The sequence below is a fragment of the Macrobrachium rosenbergii genome, chromosome 30, assembly GCF_040412425.1.
Source record: "Macrobrachium rosenbergii isolate ZJJX-2024 chromosome 30, ASM4041242v1, whole genome shotgun sequence".
NCBI lineage: Eukaryota > Metazoa > Arthropoda > Malacostraca > Decapoda > Palaemonidae > Macrobrachium > Macrobrachium rosenbergii.
In genome coordinates this window covers 26,804,563-26,818,302 of record NC_089770.1, presented here as the reverse complement: position 1 = coordinate 26,818,302, position 13,740 = coordinate 26,804,563, and positions in this window count along the sequence as shown.

The window sequence follows — 13,740 nt, the reverse complement described above, 5'->3', positions numbered from 1 at the left end:
TACAAGTGACTTGGCAGTGATGGCACTCCTTTTGGAAGAGGAAGAGGAAAACAAGAGTGAAAAAAAAGGCGTTATTGGGTGCATAAATCTCTGAAGAGAAGGAAAAGAGTAGGAGAATATTTTACACTATATAAAGAACTAATGGATGACGAACAAAAATTTCATCAGTATTTTAGAATGTCGAGAAACCACTTTAGTGAATCTTGTTTTATCAAGTCAAATAATAGAAGTGTTCTAAATTTAAGTCTTGGTTTGTTTGAACTCGAGGCCTCCATAATTAAAAAAGTTGTTGATAAATATAAGCAACAAAACTGATATTCAATTTTATATATGTTTTTGGATTTTGTATGGCTAAGTTTCCCTATCACTTATATTAAGTCTATGGTTTTAGTTAGTGACCGCGTGATCCCAGATTATCCTGGATCATCTCTTTATTTATTACCCTTTGACAATTAACCATCTGGTATTCTTGATCTTTTTGTTCACCTTATATATATATATATATATATATATATATATATATATATATATATATATATATATATATATATATATATCCATATATATGTATATATATATAATATATATATATATATTCAATATATATATATATATATTTATGTCCATGTGTATATAATTATATACACATACTGTACGTGTATATCATACATACTGTAAATATATACTAAATATATACGCGAGTGTGTGTGTGAGTGGTGTATAGGTCATGTAATGTATACAAAAGGTTACAAAAGCTTGTTTCTCTCTCTCTCTCTCTCTCTCTCACGTAAAGACGCCCGTGTTAAATTTGAAGCTGTGAAAAAATACGGAAAGTATCCGTGCAGGTACCACGTTCACACTATCCAGCAGTGACAGCATCGGTGCCTGAACGGAACCTGACAGCACCTGCAAAATACTGTCGCCGAGAAATCCCACCGCCATTTGAAGGTGACGGTCCGTGCTGGTGCGGTATAGTGTGAATGCTACAATGTAAATCCCATTGAAGAATATTTTGCCGTTCCGCTACGGTACGGCTACGTGCAGGTGCATTTACGTATAGTGTGAATAGACCCTAACTGGGAAGGAGAAAGGAACTTGCGGTACCTACACAATGTATTCAGCTTTTAGATGTAGGTTTAACCATCTGAACTATTGAATGTCTCCATTACAGAAAGGTAATTGCCCATTCAGTTCTGCATTAACTGGCATATATTACCTCCAACTTACGTTGGATACCAAGACGGAGGAATTGCTACCTACTCAATCACGGCAATTGGTCTCAGACCTCACTGTGACCAAACACCTCTTGAACCAGAGACCCCACACAAAATGCATCTAATGTTTCCCGTCATCCTCAATGAAGACTACAGCATTCAAGGAATCCTAATTATATTTTTTCTATTATCCATGATAATATATCAACTCTTGTTTGATTTGATATGTATGAAGGTTTGATTAAGGTGGCTTAATCCAACCTTGGATTAAGAGTTGGAAGAACCAGATGATAACTTAAATTGCGGATGGCTAGAGATGAGTGGAGATTTGTGGAAGAGAAAGCCCAGGAATTTCAGAGTCCCTTCTGCTACGTACGGCATTGGAGATGATGACAATGGTGATGATGACGATGATGATGATTATGCATAAGAGTTATTTGGTAATATGTTCTTTAAGCTTAACAATCAATAGCAAGAATCTGAAAAGCCACAGGCTTTATTGTATTTCGGAATAGAAGGGTTGGTTTGCCGCCATTACTTATAACCCAACAAATTACTGGATTATAGAAATGACCTTGTACCAAAAATAAAAACACAATACATATAAATCTGTATGCGTCCAATATTCTCATGTGAACGCAGGATACTGCAGCAAAAAAAAAAAAATGGTTAAACATAATAATCACGTAATAATACAAATTGCATTCCAAAATCACAACAGACAAACTCTTATGAACGGTTCAGCTTCAGAAATGACACAGAACACGTAGCACAGACAAAACAGGATATCACCCCCCAAATTGCCAGAGCAAAATCTGCAGGGAAAATTCTTGAAGACCTCTGCATTCAAACCCACCCTTGTATTTGATCTGTGAAACCTGTATGTGTTCGACCTATAAAATCGGTCGCCTGTGTTTGATCTGTAAAATCTGACCTTCGTGTTTGACTTGTTAAATCAGTCATCGGCAGTCGACCTCCTAAATCTTGTATATATTTATTCGATCCATAAAACTTGAACTTTATTTGATCTGTTAAATACAACTGCTGTATTCGATGTGCTGTATTCGACCTCCGTTTTGAATCTGAGAAATTCATGCTGATAAACAGCAAATGTGTCTGCCATAGTGTTTAGAATCTGAAAAATTCGCTGTTAATGACCTGAGAAGTTTTTAGAGCCAATCTATAAAACTCAGTTAATGAATCACTTACTGATATTTAAGTTTTATGAAAATAATTAGGCAAGGTTTGCGAGTGAATTATTGACAAGGTATCAGTACCTACAATGACACGGGATATAATATTTCCGATATCTTTCATTAAAACGTTAAAAAATAAAAACTTAAAAGGAAGACCACGCGGAAAACGAATTCAAATAAAGTCTTCAGGACATAATGAACTGGACGAAAAGAACAGCAGAAAAATAAGAATAACAACAATATGAAAAATTATATTTTTGACTGCTAACATAAAAAAAATATGCTCGTGTAAAAAATATACTCATGCAAATCAGAATTTCAGAGTGAAAAGTTGCCGAACAAAATTTATTGCGGCGTTAGTTCTTTCACTTATGCAATTATGAACATACAAGCATATATCAAAAACTCCAACACACAAACACACACATACAAAACTCCTTCCTTCCCACTCCCCCCAGCCCCCTTCCGACACAACCGAAATAATCTAGAGAAGGAAACCTTTTGTCTAAGAAGAGAAATCGCAGATTCACAGCAAATGTAAATTCGTATCAAGAAATTCGTAAAGTTTGATTCAAAGAAAGGCTGACGATGACGTGCAACTGCCTGCGATTTAAAATGCAAATCCGCTATGGAAACCCCATGGTGCCACAAATGATGGCCTTGTTATGGATAGAGATTCGTTCCGCTGGTATTTTATTTTATTTTTTTTTTTTCTGTCTTATGAAAAGGAAAAAATGAAAAAAGCCGCGACCGCTCCTCGCTCGTTCTTCTGGCTTTCCATTCCCGCTAACTGAAGTTTGCGTTCTTCCCAATTTGTCATTCTGGGCAAGACGGGGAGAGGGAGGAGAGGTGAGGTGAGGTGAGGACAGGAGTGGGCAGGAGGCACTGGAGGCGAAGTCGACCTCGAACGGACGATGGGGTTCTGTCAGTTTCCTGTATGATAAAGAACTGCAATGCATCTGACAAGGCCACAGTGAAAGAAAGAAAATAGAATTAGACAAGAGTTTGTGACGGGCTTAAACTGAAGTCTTTTAGCAGGGTTCCTCATTTGGGCTTAAGTAGTTGACCCTTTAATTCAAGATGCCAGTCTTGTGTGACGAAACACACGAGCTTTTAAAGAAAGAGATGCATTTAGTCTTTAATTAAATAAACAACCCGCCGTTAAATAAAAAATAAAAAAAAACTTAGAATATTGTTAATCATAAAAAAATACCACTTCCGTATGAATCTGGAATTACTGTATAGATAGATAGATAGATAGATAGATAGATAGATATATAGATAGATAGATAGATAGATAGATAGATAGATAGATGGAAGTTTACTGACCACAACATATACAATTATTAAAATTACAGTTCTTGAATATGGTCCAACAAAAGTACATGAAAATGCACAAATAAATCTTTAGAATCAAAAAACCTCTAAACGAGAACACTTGAAACCATGTCATATAATATTTTCGGCATTTTAATTTTTACAAAAAACTTTAAATGCAGCTAAATAAACGAAAACCTTATAACCATTTAAGCCGAACCTTAACTACTACAACTTTTCCTTGTAAAACATAAAACTAGATATACTCTAGAAAACAACAAAAAATATAACACCCAACAAGCCGAACAACACCTTTTAACACTTCTCCGCGCTTTTCTCATACGTACGAAGACAGAATTAACACTGTTCTGACTTACCACGAGGGTCCGAAAATGTGTCCCCAATACTTGTAAAATCATAATTATTTCGTTTACTCTGCGTTCTCGGGCAAAGTGCCTCTGTCTGTATGGCACCACAAGTACACAAACTCTCCCCCATCGGTAGACGGCCGCGACTCCTCCTACCCTACTACCCACCTCCACCGCAAGGGAGTGAGAGAAAGTCTGAAGCGGGTGAATAAGTAAGTATACCTTAGTTTAACCAGACGAAATCCTCTCCTGTTCGGGGATACTGTGCTTAACCAAATAAATATCATGAACAGAGAACTGTGCTGATATCACGATGTGTTATTCTCATAGAGGATTCGGAATTCAAAATATTATGCTGCAACGTCTCCATAGCGACTTGGACATCACCTACTCTTGCATTTATTAGTCCATGGAGATATGCTCGGGTGTTATACCTTTCATTCAATAGTGTTTATGACTAACACTAGTTCCTCATTGGACGGGTTGGTATCGTTTTCGGCTAGCACTCTGCTGGACTCGCGTTCGATTCTCCGACCGGCCAAGGAAGAATTAGAGAAATTTATTTCTGGTGATAAAAATTCATTTCTCGGTATAATGTGGTTCGGATTCCACAATAAGCTGTAGGTCCCGTTGCCAGGTAACTAATTGGTTCTTAGCCACGTAAAATAAATCTAATCCTTTGGGCCAACCCTGGGAGAGCTGTTAATCAGCTCAGTGGTCTGGTTAAACTAAGGTATACTTATGACTAACATTAGAGGGTCATCATCCATCACAGACGGCTCCCAGTACATTGTAGTAAGGAACTTTCTTTGCCAACTCCGAATTAGGTCTTGAAATGATGGATAACCCGATTCAGTGTAACATAAGTCATGACAAGTAGTTTTTCTAACACCAAGTAGTAGTTTCAGTGCCCAATTATACAGTTTTATTATCGGCCTCAGATCGGCGTTCAGCCAAGATTCACAATCGTACAGAATGCCAGACATTAATTAGAGAAGCATTAAAGACTCTTCTTGACTCTTCTATTAAAACTGTATGCCAGGTTACATGATCATAAGCTATCAGTTGTTTCACTGGAAGATTGTTGCTATGTCTGTAACACTGATGTAAATTTTGAAGATTAAAGTTCTATTCACAGGTAACTTTGAAAATAAAATAAGATTTGCAGAGTTCGTACATAAGAAAACTATAACCTAATTTAAATCTAGACTCCTCTAGCTTCCCTTGAAACTTTAAACCTGATCAGTGTTTTTGTAATTTTTTATTTTTACTATACTGTAAATATTTTATCTGTAGTTCTTAACTATATTTTTGAATTTTATATTCCATATCGACAGATAGATAATGGGAAGTATAATTCTCTTAGTCGACGCTGCCTCATTATCTAAGCATTTCGCAAAGGTTTTGTCTTCTCCAGAAAAGATGACGCAATGAAATGAGGTCTCATTTGCACCAAGATTAAATCCAGTCTGATAATCATTACGTTCTTCTTTTCGGAATTCATTACGTATAATTGCCTCATTGGCATTTGGGTAGAAAGAGGAAAAATGGTCAATGGAATGAACATCACAGAAGACAATTAATTAAAATTTATTCTAATTTCTATTATTTCCCTACACTTAACGGTAAATATCCGCAGCCTCCATCAGTGAAAATTCTATCTTTCCTCTGATTGGCTGATACTGTGTCTGAACTGTAGCTACTGGTGAGTGGTGAAAAGCTAGTACATCCACCAATTGCCGCAGTGATATCAGATGCGGATTTTTATCGTCAGCTCCCAAAAATCAGACCGTGCAAAACAGGTGTCTGTTGAAAACCCCCATCTTTCCTTTGTGGAGTTTTTCGCACTTGTTTGAGTATACAATTTTTTTTTTTTTTTCGTGTGTGAATGAACATTTAACTGTCTAAATACTGTTCTGGTAAAACACTCGAATACGCCTACCACCAGACTGGCCTTGGATACATTGGATATATATACACACACATATATGTATATATATACATATATATATATATATATATATATATATATATATATATATATATATATATATATATATATATATATATATATAATATATTAAAAAGTATATATGAAATCAACAGTAGCTTGGAACTTACAAAATTTTCTCCTAGTTCTTACTTGCTGGCAGATTATTTATCCTCAGTGTGTAGTATCAATAGTATAACTCTGCACACATTATATATATTATATATGTATATATAATATATGTATATATAATATATGTATATATATATATATACATACATACATACAGTTTCCTTTTGATGGAATAGTAATAACAGCCATCTAGCTCAAACAAACCGCATTAATAAACGCCATTTTCTTTTTATTTCCCCTTTAGAGATTTCCATCCGACAGTCATCACAGCGAACAATAGTGAGTGTCTTCCTGAAGCTCCATTTAATTAAGAGAACAAAGGTTACCTAAATGTAGTTCACTGAGTGTTGCATTTTAATGAGACATCGTCCCTTTTTTTTTCTTCATTTCGAATTTGAGTGAAATTCGACTTAAATCCAAAAGGAAACTGTCGCCTGAAAGTGATGATGTTATTTCTGTACGCGATGAGAGGCAGAGTTTAATTAGCCCTTGGAAATGATAAAGTATAAAAGAAACCTTAATCCTTATTCCACAGATTAACGCTCGGGGAAATGAGATCTCATTTCGTTTCGTCATCCCGTCTGGAGAGCAAAAATCCCTCTGGGACACATTATACTAAGGCAATGATGAGTGAGATGTTGGTTAATTACTGATGTGATAAGCTAAGGTTAGGCTAATTTGGGTGAATGTATATTATTATATATATATATATATATATATATATATATATATATATATATATATATATATATATATATATATATATATATATATATATATATGACTATTTATCACATCACTATTCATATATAATCAGAAAGCTACAACGTCCTTTAATATCAATTCACTCTACTAAACATATATGAAAATATATTATTTCCGGGAGGTAGAGTGAATTGGATATTAAAGGACGTTTGTAGCTTTCTGATTATATATATATATATATATATATATATATATATATATATATATATATATATATATATATATATATATATATATACATATACATATATATATATATATATATATATATATATATATATATATATATATATATATACATATATATATATATATATGTACAGGGTGTCCATAAATCATGGTACAATTTAAAATAGTTGTAGTTTCGTAACTATAAAGGATAGAATTAATCTGTAAAAAGGATAGGAAACCTTGATATGTCTAGTTTTTCTCCTCCTCTGGAGTTTTATTCACTATTTATTTTATCAAATATATTCCACAGTTTCTGAAACTTAAAAATTACTTCTTTTCCAGAACTGCTGTTGACCCATGGCTTCACTGGAAGAGAAAATAAACTTTGTTCTTTGGTTGACTGTTAATGTAGTCGCTTTTCAAAGAAGGTTTATAACCCAGTACTACAAAGAAGTACCACACAGGAATTGCATAGCCAGATTGATGAAGAAATTTAATAAGTAATCTTATTAATTCTTTCATTGAACTGATGACGGAAAGTAAGTCAGGTATGATAATCGTCTAACAACATTTGATGCATTTGGATTCTGTACGCTTTCATTTTCAGTTTTTTCCGCAGAATCTTAAGCACAGTAGATTTTGAAAGCCTCATCTCCAAAGATGCTCGTCTTGGACTCTTTCTCGGACTTCTTGCAAAGGATTGTCTTACAGATGCTGCAGTACCTTCATCAACACATGGTCTACCAGATCGTGGTTTATCAGTAACAAAACCTGTTTCCTTAAGTTTCTTCATCCACCTGGCTATGCAATTCCTGTTTGGTGCTTCTTTCTTGTACTGGGTTGTAAATCTCCTTTGGACAGCTAGAGTACATTTTAACTCATGGGTCAACAGCAGCTCTGAAAAAGTGGCCATTTTTAACTTTCAGAAATTGTGAAAAATATTTGATAAAGAAAATAATAAATAAAACTTCAGAAGAACAGAAACACTAGACACATCACGTTTTCTTATCCTTTTTACAGAATAATTCTATCATGTATAGTTACGAAGTTACAAGCATTTTAAATTGCACCTTGACTTTATGGACACCCTGTATATATGTCTATTTGCTCTAATCTAACAAGTTTCATAAAATTTACAAGTCCCGTCAATACATCATTAACACAATAAACCATATCTTTGGACTGACTGTATTTCAATTGTGAATATTGGAGACTGGAAAGTTGATAGTTAATTAGTATTTATTTGGAATTTGCAGGTGTTGGACAATGATCACAGGACCCCCGTCATTTCTAATCCCATGAACGTCGTTATACCTCACCTGCTTATTCATTATAAATACTCCTGTCATCTACCAATCGTCCACATCCACCAGTATTAGAACTGAAGTAACGTCGATTTAAATAAATGGTTTTATTTGTTGGTTGTGATTAATACCTTATATATATATATATATATATATATATATATATATATATATATATATATATATATATATATATATATATATATATATATATATGTGTGTGTGTATATATATATACATTTATTAATAGACATATGTCTGTGTATATATATATATATATATATATATATATATATATATATATATATATATATATATATACATACATACATACAGACAGACACACACACACACACACACACACACACACACATATATATATATATATATATATATATATATATATATATATATATATATATATACAGTATATATGTATATAAGATCGTCTCCCTACCAAGGGATGACTCACTGCCATATTCATACTATAAATGTTATCAACCACAATTTGACGTTTTCCTTAAACACTACCATTCTTTTCCCATCTAGAGAGATACACAAGTCATCGAGAAAAAGTCTGTGGGGAAAGTTACTTAGTATTAAACAGGATACCCCATTTATGTCAGAGCAAACAGGGTCACATTCAGCTCATTACCCGAGGGAACTCTTTTCTTGACACGCTCCTTCCTACTAAATGTTACCAACTCCCATCCAAAAGAAAGAGCGAGATATAAGTGTGAATAATATAAGTTTTCCTCTTCATCCAAAATTGTGTAAAATTTTAAGGATTTCTTCAAGCAGTATCATATGTTCATAACTGGAATACTCTTGGCAAATTAAGGCATCTAGTGGTCACATATTTCAGAGAATCCACACTGTGCAGATAAAAGGAGACTCTTCTAAAAGTCATAAACGAGTCATGCATTCACCATTTTCTTAACCAACTTAGAAATAACAGTTTGCCTCTTCAGTGTTTTATTAAAGTTGCAATGATCACGATTTCCATACATTTTAGGTAGCTAATGTCATGATATATTCGATTAATTCTTGATGTTCACGTAATATGTTTTAAGATGGCATGAGCTATTTCGGGAAGACCTATTCGCTTCCTTCAAAGGGGAGATTGTCGGGTTCCCCTCAAGAGACTCCAGAAGTTCCCTATTGCCTTTTTGGTACCATCGAGCTTAATCTGATTTTGGTAAAACGCTTGCCAAATATTCAGCTTCTAAATTACAGATCTCTGAAGTCAGTGATTTTCTGATCAATCATTTTTGAGACAGTAGGGATTTGGCGTAAATTTTTTGCTGGTTTCCTTAACCTCTTCCACACTGGAAAAGGTGGAGTTCTACCGTTTATGAAGGACATCAACGATGGCCATGAATGACGTTTCCTCCTAGGTAATAAGATTAATCTCGGCACGACGTCGCTTATCGATGCAGTGTCTGGAGTTCAGGTGGTACTCAGGGAACAGGTCTGCACCAAAACAAAGCAGCATTCTTAAGAATCGAGTGAATTTCGGCTGCATGTAATGTCCCAGTGAGTAAATCACTAGAATCACTTACAGTTTGAAATTCTCTAGAAGCTCTTCCACTTTCAAAGCTTAACAAATTTTTGTTACTCTGCTTTACCAGTTGCTCACTCTGGTGATCTCTGTATTGCGTCATCCTATTCACTCATGACAGACGGTACACGGCCTTTGGTGTACCAGTCACTTCGTGGTCTCCAGATGTCAACAATTCAGTTAGCATTCAATCCTGCAACCTCTCGCCTCAAAATATCAACTTTATGGGACCTATATGGATAATGCAAGAAAAATTTTCTTGTCTGGTTTTCAGATATTAGTGCAAAGAGAGACTCAGATTTATCTGGGTATAGATAACCTATTCGGTTTTACTCAGACTAATGATAGTGAAATTTACTTTAAAAACGGCAGCTTTGTCTATCTCTATGAAATAACGATATCATATATGCTACAAAGTTTCAATATAAAAGGGGAATCAAAATCAAAACTTAAACATAGAAAAATATGTTCCACACTAATGAGAAACGGAAGTTGAAAATTAAAAGACTACATATAAAAATGAAGGGACTTGCGTATCCCCAAAACACTTAATTCTCCTTTAATTTCATGTAAACCAGGAGAGAAAAAGCTTCGTCAAAGTTCCTGACATTCATTAAGCTCGATTGTACGCAGATATTCGTACGTGTTTGTTATCCGAGATTCTGTGCCGCGGGCAAGGCTGCAGACCTCGGGACGCGTTAGGTTTGTAAACGTATTGTTGTTTCTTATAGTGGAAGCTCTGTACTTGTACTTGCGTTGATGAATCATTATTGTCACCTTATGTTCGGTTTTGACAGTGAAAAGTATCAAACAAGGACTGCTGGTAACCTCAGGTTACAATTCTGTTAAGCATCCGGATGGAAAAAATGAGAAATATGTAAAAGGAAGCTATAATGAAACTAAAATAAACTCCCAAATCCATCCATGGACTTATGGTTAAGAGAAAATGGAACCAAAAGGTTTCTTTTATTTCCATCTCGTATTTGTTTTTTGTATTTATTCTCCCATTTCTTGCATCGTCAGACTCGATTCATTTCTTTGTCATCCGCAAAACTGGATGAAACCCAGTAGCGGGCTTCCTAGGACCGCCGACACCCTCCCCTCCCTCACCCACAGCCTCCAAGCCTGAAATCCGCCCCCCTCCCCCACGGGCAATAAATTGGGAAGAAACACATATTGCAGTTAGCGGGAATGCCAGGCCGAGCGAGCAAGCTCATGTGGCCGGAATTTTTTTTTCTCTCTCATATTTCAAAAAAAAAAAAAAAAAAAAACAGTAGGACGAAGCTCTGGCCATAACAAGGCCATCATTTGTGGCAGCGGGGGATTTACATACGGAATTTGCATTTTAAATCGCCAGCAGTTACACGTTCGCTTGAGCCTTTCTTTGACTCAAACTTTCTGAATTTCTTGATACGAATTTACATTCGCCCTGAACTCGGTGTTTTCCCCCTGGGGAGTTTTCTTTTTTTAGAATTCTCTTTTCAATAGATTTTCTTGCACTTGTTGGCATGTTCCCCGATGTATTTAGAGAGAGAGAGAGAGAGAGAGAGAGAGAGAGAGAGAGAGAGAGAGAGAGAGAGAGAGAGAGAGCATCTTTCGAAAGCTAATCTTGTTTGTTAGATTCAGAATCAGCCATCTTATTAATTATTAGTTTTCTCTCCTTTTCTTGCTATATGAAGCCTAATTAACAAGTACAATATTTAATTTGCTGCAATTTTCGTAAACCTTCAAATTCCAAGTCTTCACAGTTTCAGTAACTAAAATGGATAGCGTCATATTCAATATATAGTTTTTTGTATTGAAATTTATGATGCATCCGGGTACAGCAAACACTCAGTCAAACACGTGAGCAAAATATGTGCGCTCAAAGAGGCCTTCTCTTCAGCGACCAAGTTTTTGTACCATTAATCTCCCTTAGATCTCCGTTGTCCTTGGGCTCCCTTGATATTCCTTGGTTTCCGGAAAATCTACTCTGTTTAAGGGTATTCAGCTTGTTTAAAAGAATTCAGTTATTCAAGGGGATTTAGCGCGTGTAGATTTCAGTTAGTTCAAAAAAGATATTTTTTAGGGTAATTTAGTGAGATGAAAAAAAAAAAATGTGAAGGGTGTTCAATGAGTTCAGAGGAATTTATTGTATTTCGACAGCAGACAGAGTTAAAAGAAATTCAATATATTCAAGGTAATCCAATCAGTGTCGAGGGATTTACAATGTTTAGGGTGATTAAATAATTACGTAGGGATTTAAAGCATCGAAAAAAGTTAACAACTTTCAATGGAATTTATGTCCTTTCGGTGGAATATAGATTACCTTACAAACAACTCGATACTCTCGGAGGGAATCTGCCGAATTTTAGTGAATTCAAACCATTTAAGATAATTTAACGACTTTAAATGAAAGTATTTGTATTCGAGAAAATCAACGTTTCAAGGAACTTCCCCAGTTCAAAGGGAATCAGCGCGCAGAAAGGGATAAAATATTAATAAAAAAATTCTTCTGTTAGTGACAGCGTTCCTCAGCGCGCCTCGTCTTTCATTCATATTTCTCATCCTGGTTTTTGCCTCTTCAAAGTTCGTTTTTTGTGGGTGGGTTCTTCTTGTGAATAATTCCTTTCTTCCTACTGGCTGGAAAAGATCATTAATCGTTTTCCTGTCACTTTCTTGCGGCGATCTTAATTTCATCGGGAGTTATAGATCTTTTATATTATGAAAACTAGTACAGTATTTATTATTCACAATCCTCATTTCTCGCGGTCTTAATTTTCCCGTATTTAAAAGTGAAAAATTACGTATCTGTTTGTTTATATATTTACTTATTTATATATATATATATATATATATATATATATATATATATATATATATATATATATATATATATATATATCTATTATTATATATATACATAATGTATATATACGTCTATACTTAATATATATATACATACACAGGTGAAAAATATATATATATATATATATATATATATATATATATATATATATATATATATATATATATACACACACAAAAAACACATCACACATTACGGTTGAAAAAATGAGAAACGGGGTCCTTTTCGACCTTATTTCGTTAATGGCTTGGAAATAAAGCAGAAACCGGTCACCCCTTTTCACCTGTCGTAATGTGTGATAAAAGAATCACGTGTAAAAGTGGTTATAATCATACATATAAATATAAGCGCTCCACCTGGTTCTATAATCCAATTACCAATATACTTTAAAAGAACGTTGTTAATTCGTGCAATTTCCATTACAACGTTAGATGATATAATAGAAAAAAAACATGAAGAACACCAAAGAGAAGAGAGCTAAGGACAAAGAAAAAAGAAACATATTAACAATAACGTCAAAATGGAATTGCTCCTTTGAAAAAAAAAAGAGGAGCAAAGGCGATTACTGATGTCCCGCTCCATAATGAATGCAGAGCTCCATCAAGATTCAAAGAGAATCTAAAATTTTTCCACAACCCTTCCTCATGGAGATTTCAACACGGAATGGCGGGATTTGAATAATAAAGGCTTATCACACGCACATTACACACGCGCCCGTGAAGAGAGAGAGAGAGAGAGAGAGAGAGAGAGAGAGAGAGAGAGAGAGAGAGAGAGAGAGAGAGAGAAAGAGAGAGAGAGAGAGAGAGAGAGAGAGAGAGAGAGAGAGAGAGAGAGAGAGAGAGAGAGAGAGAGAGATCATTTAAAGAGAGAGAAG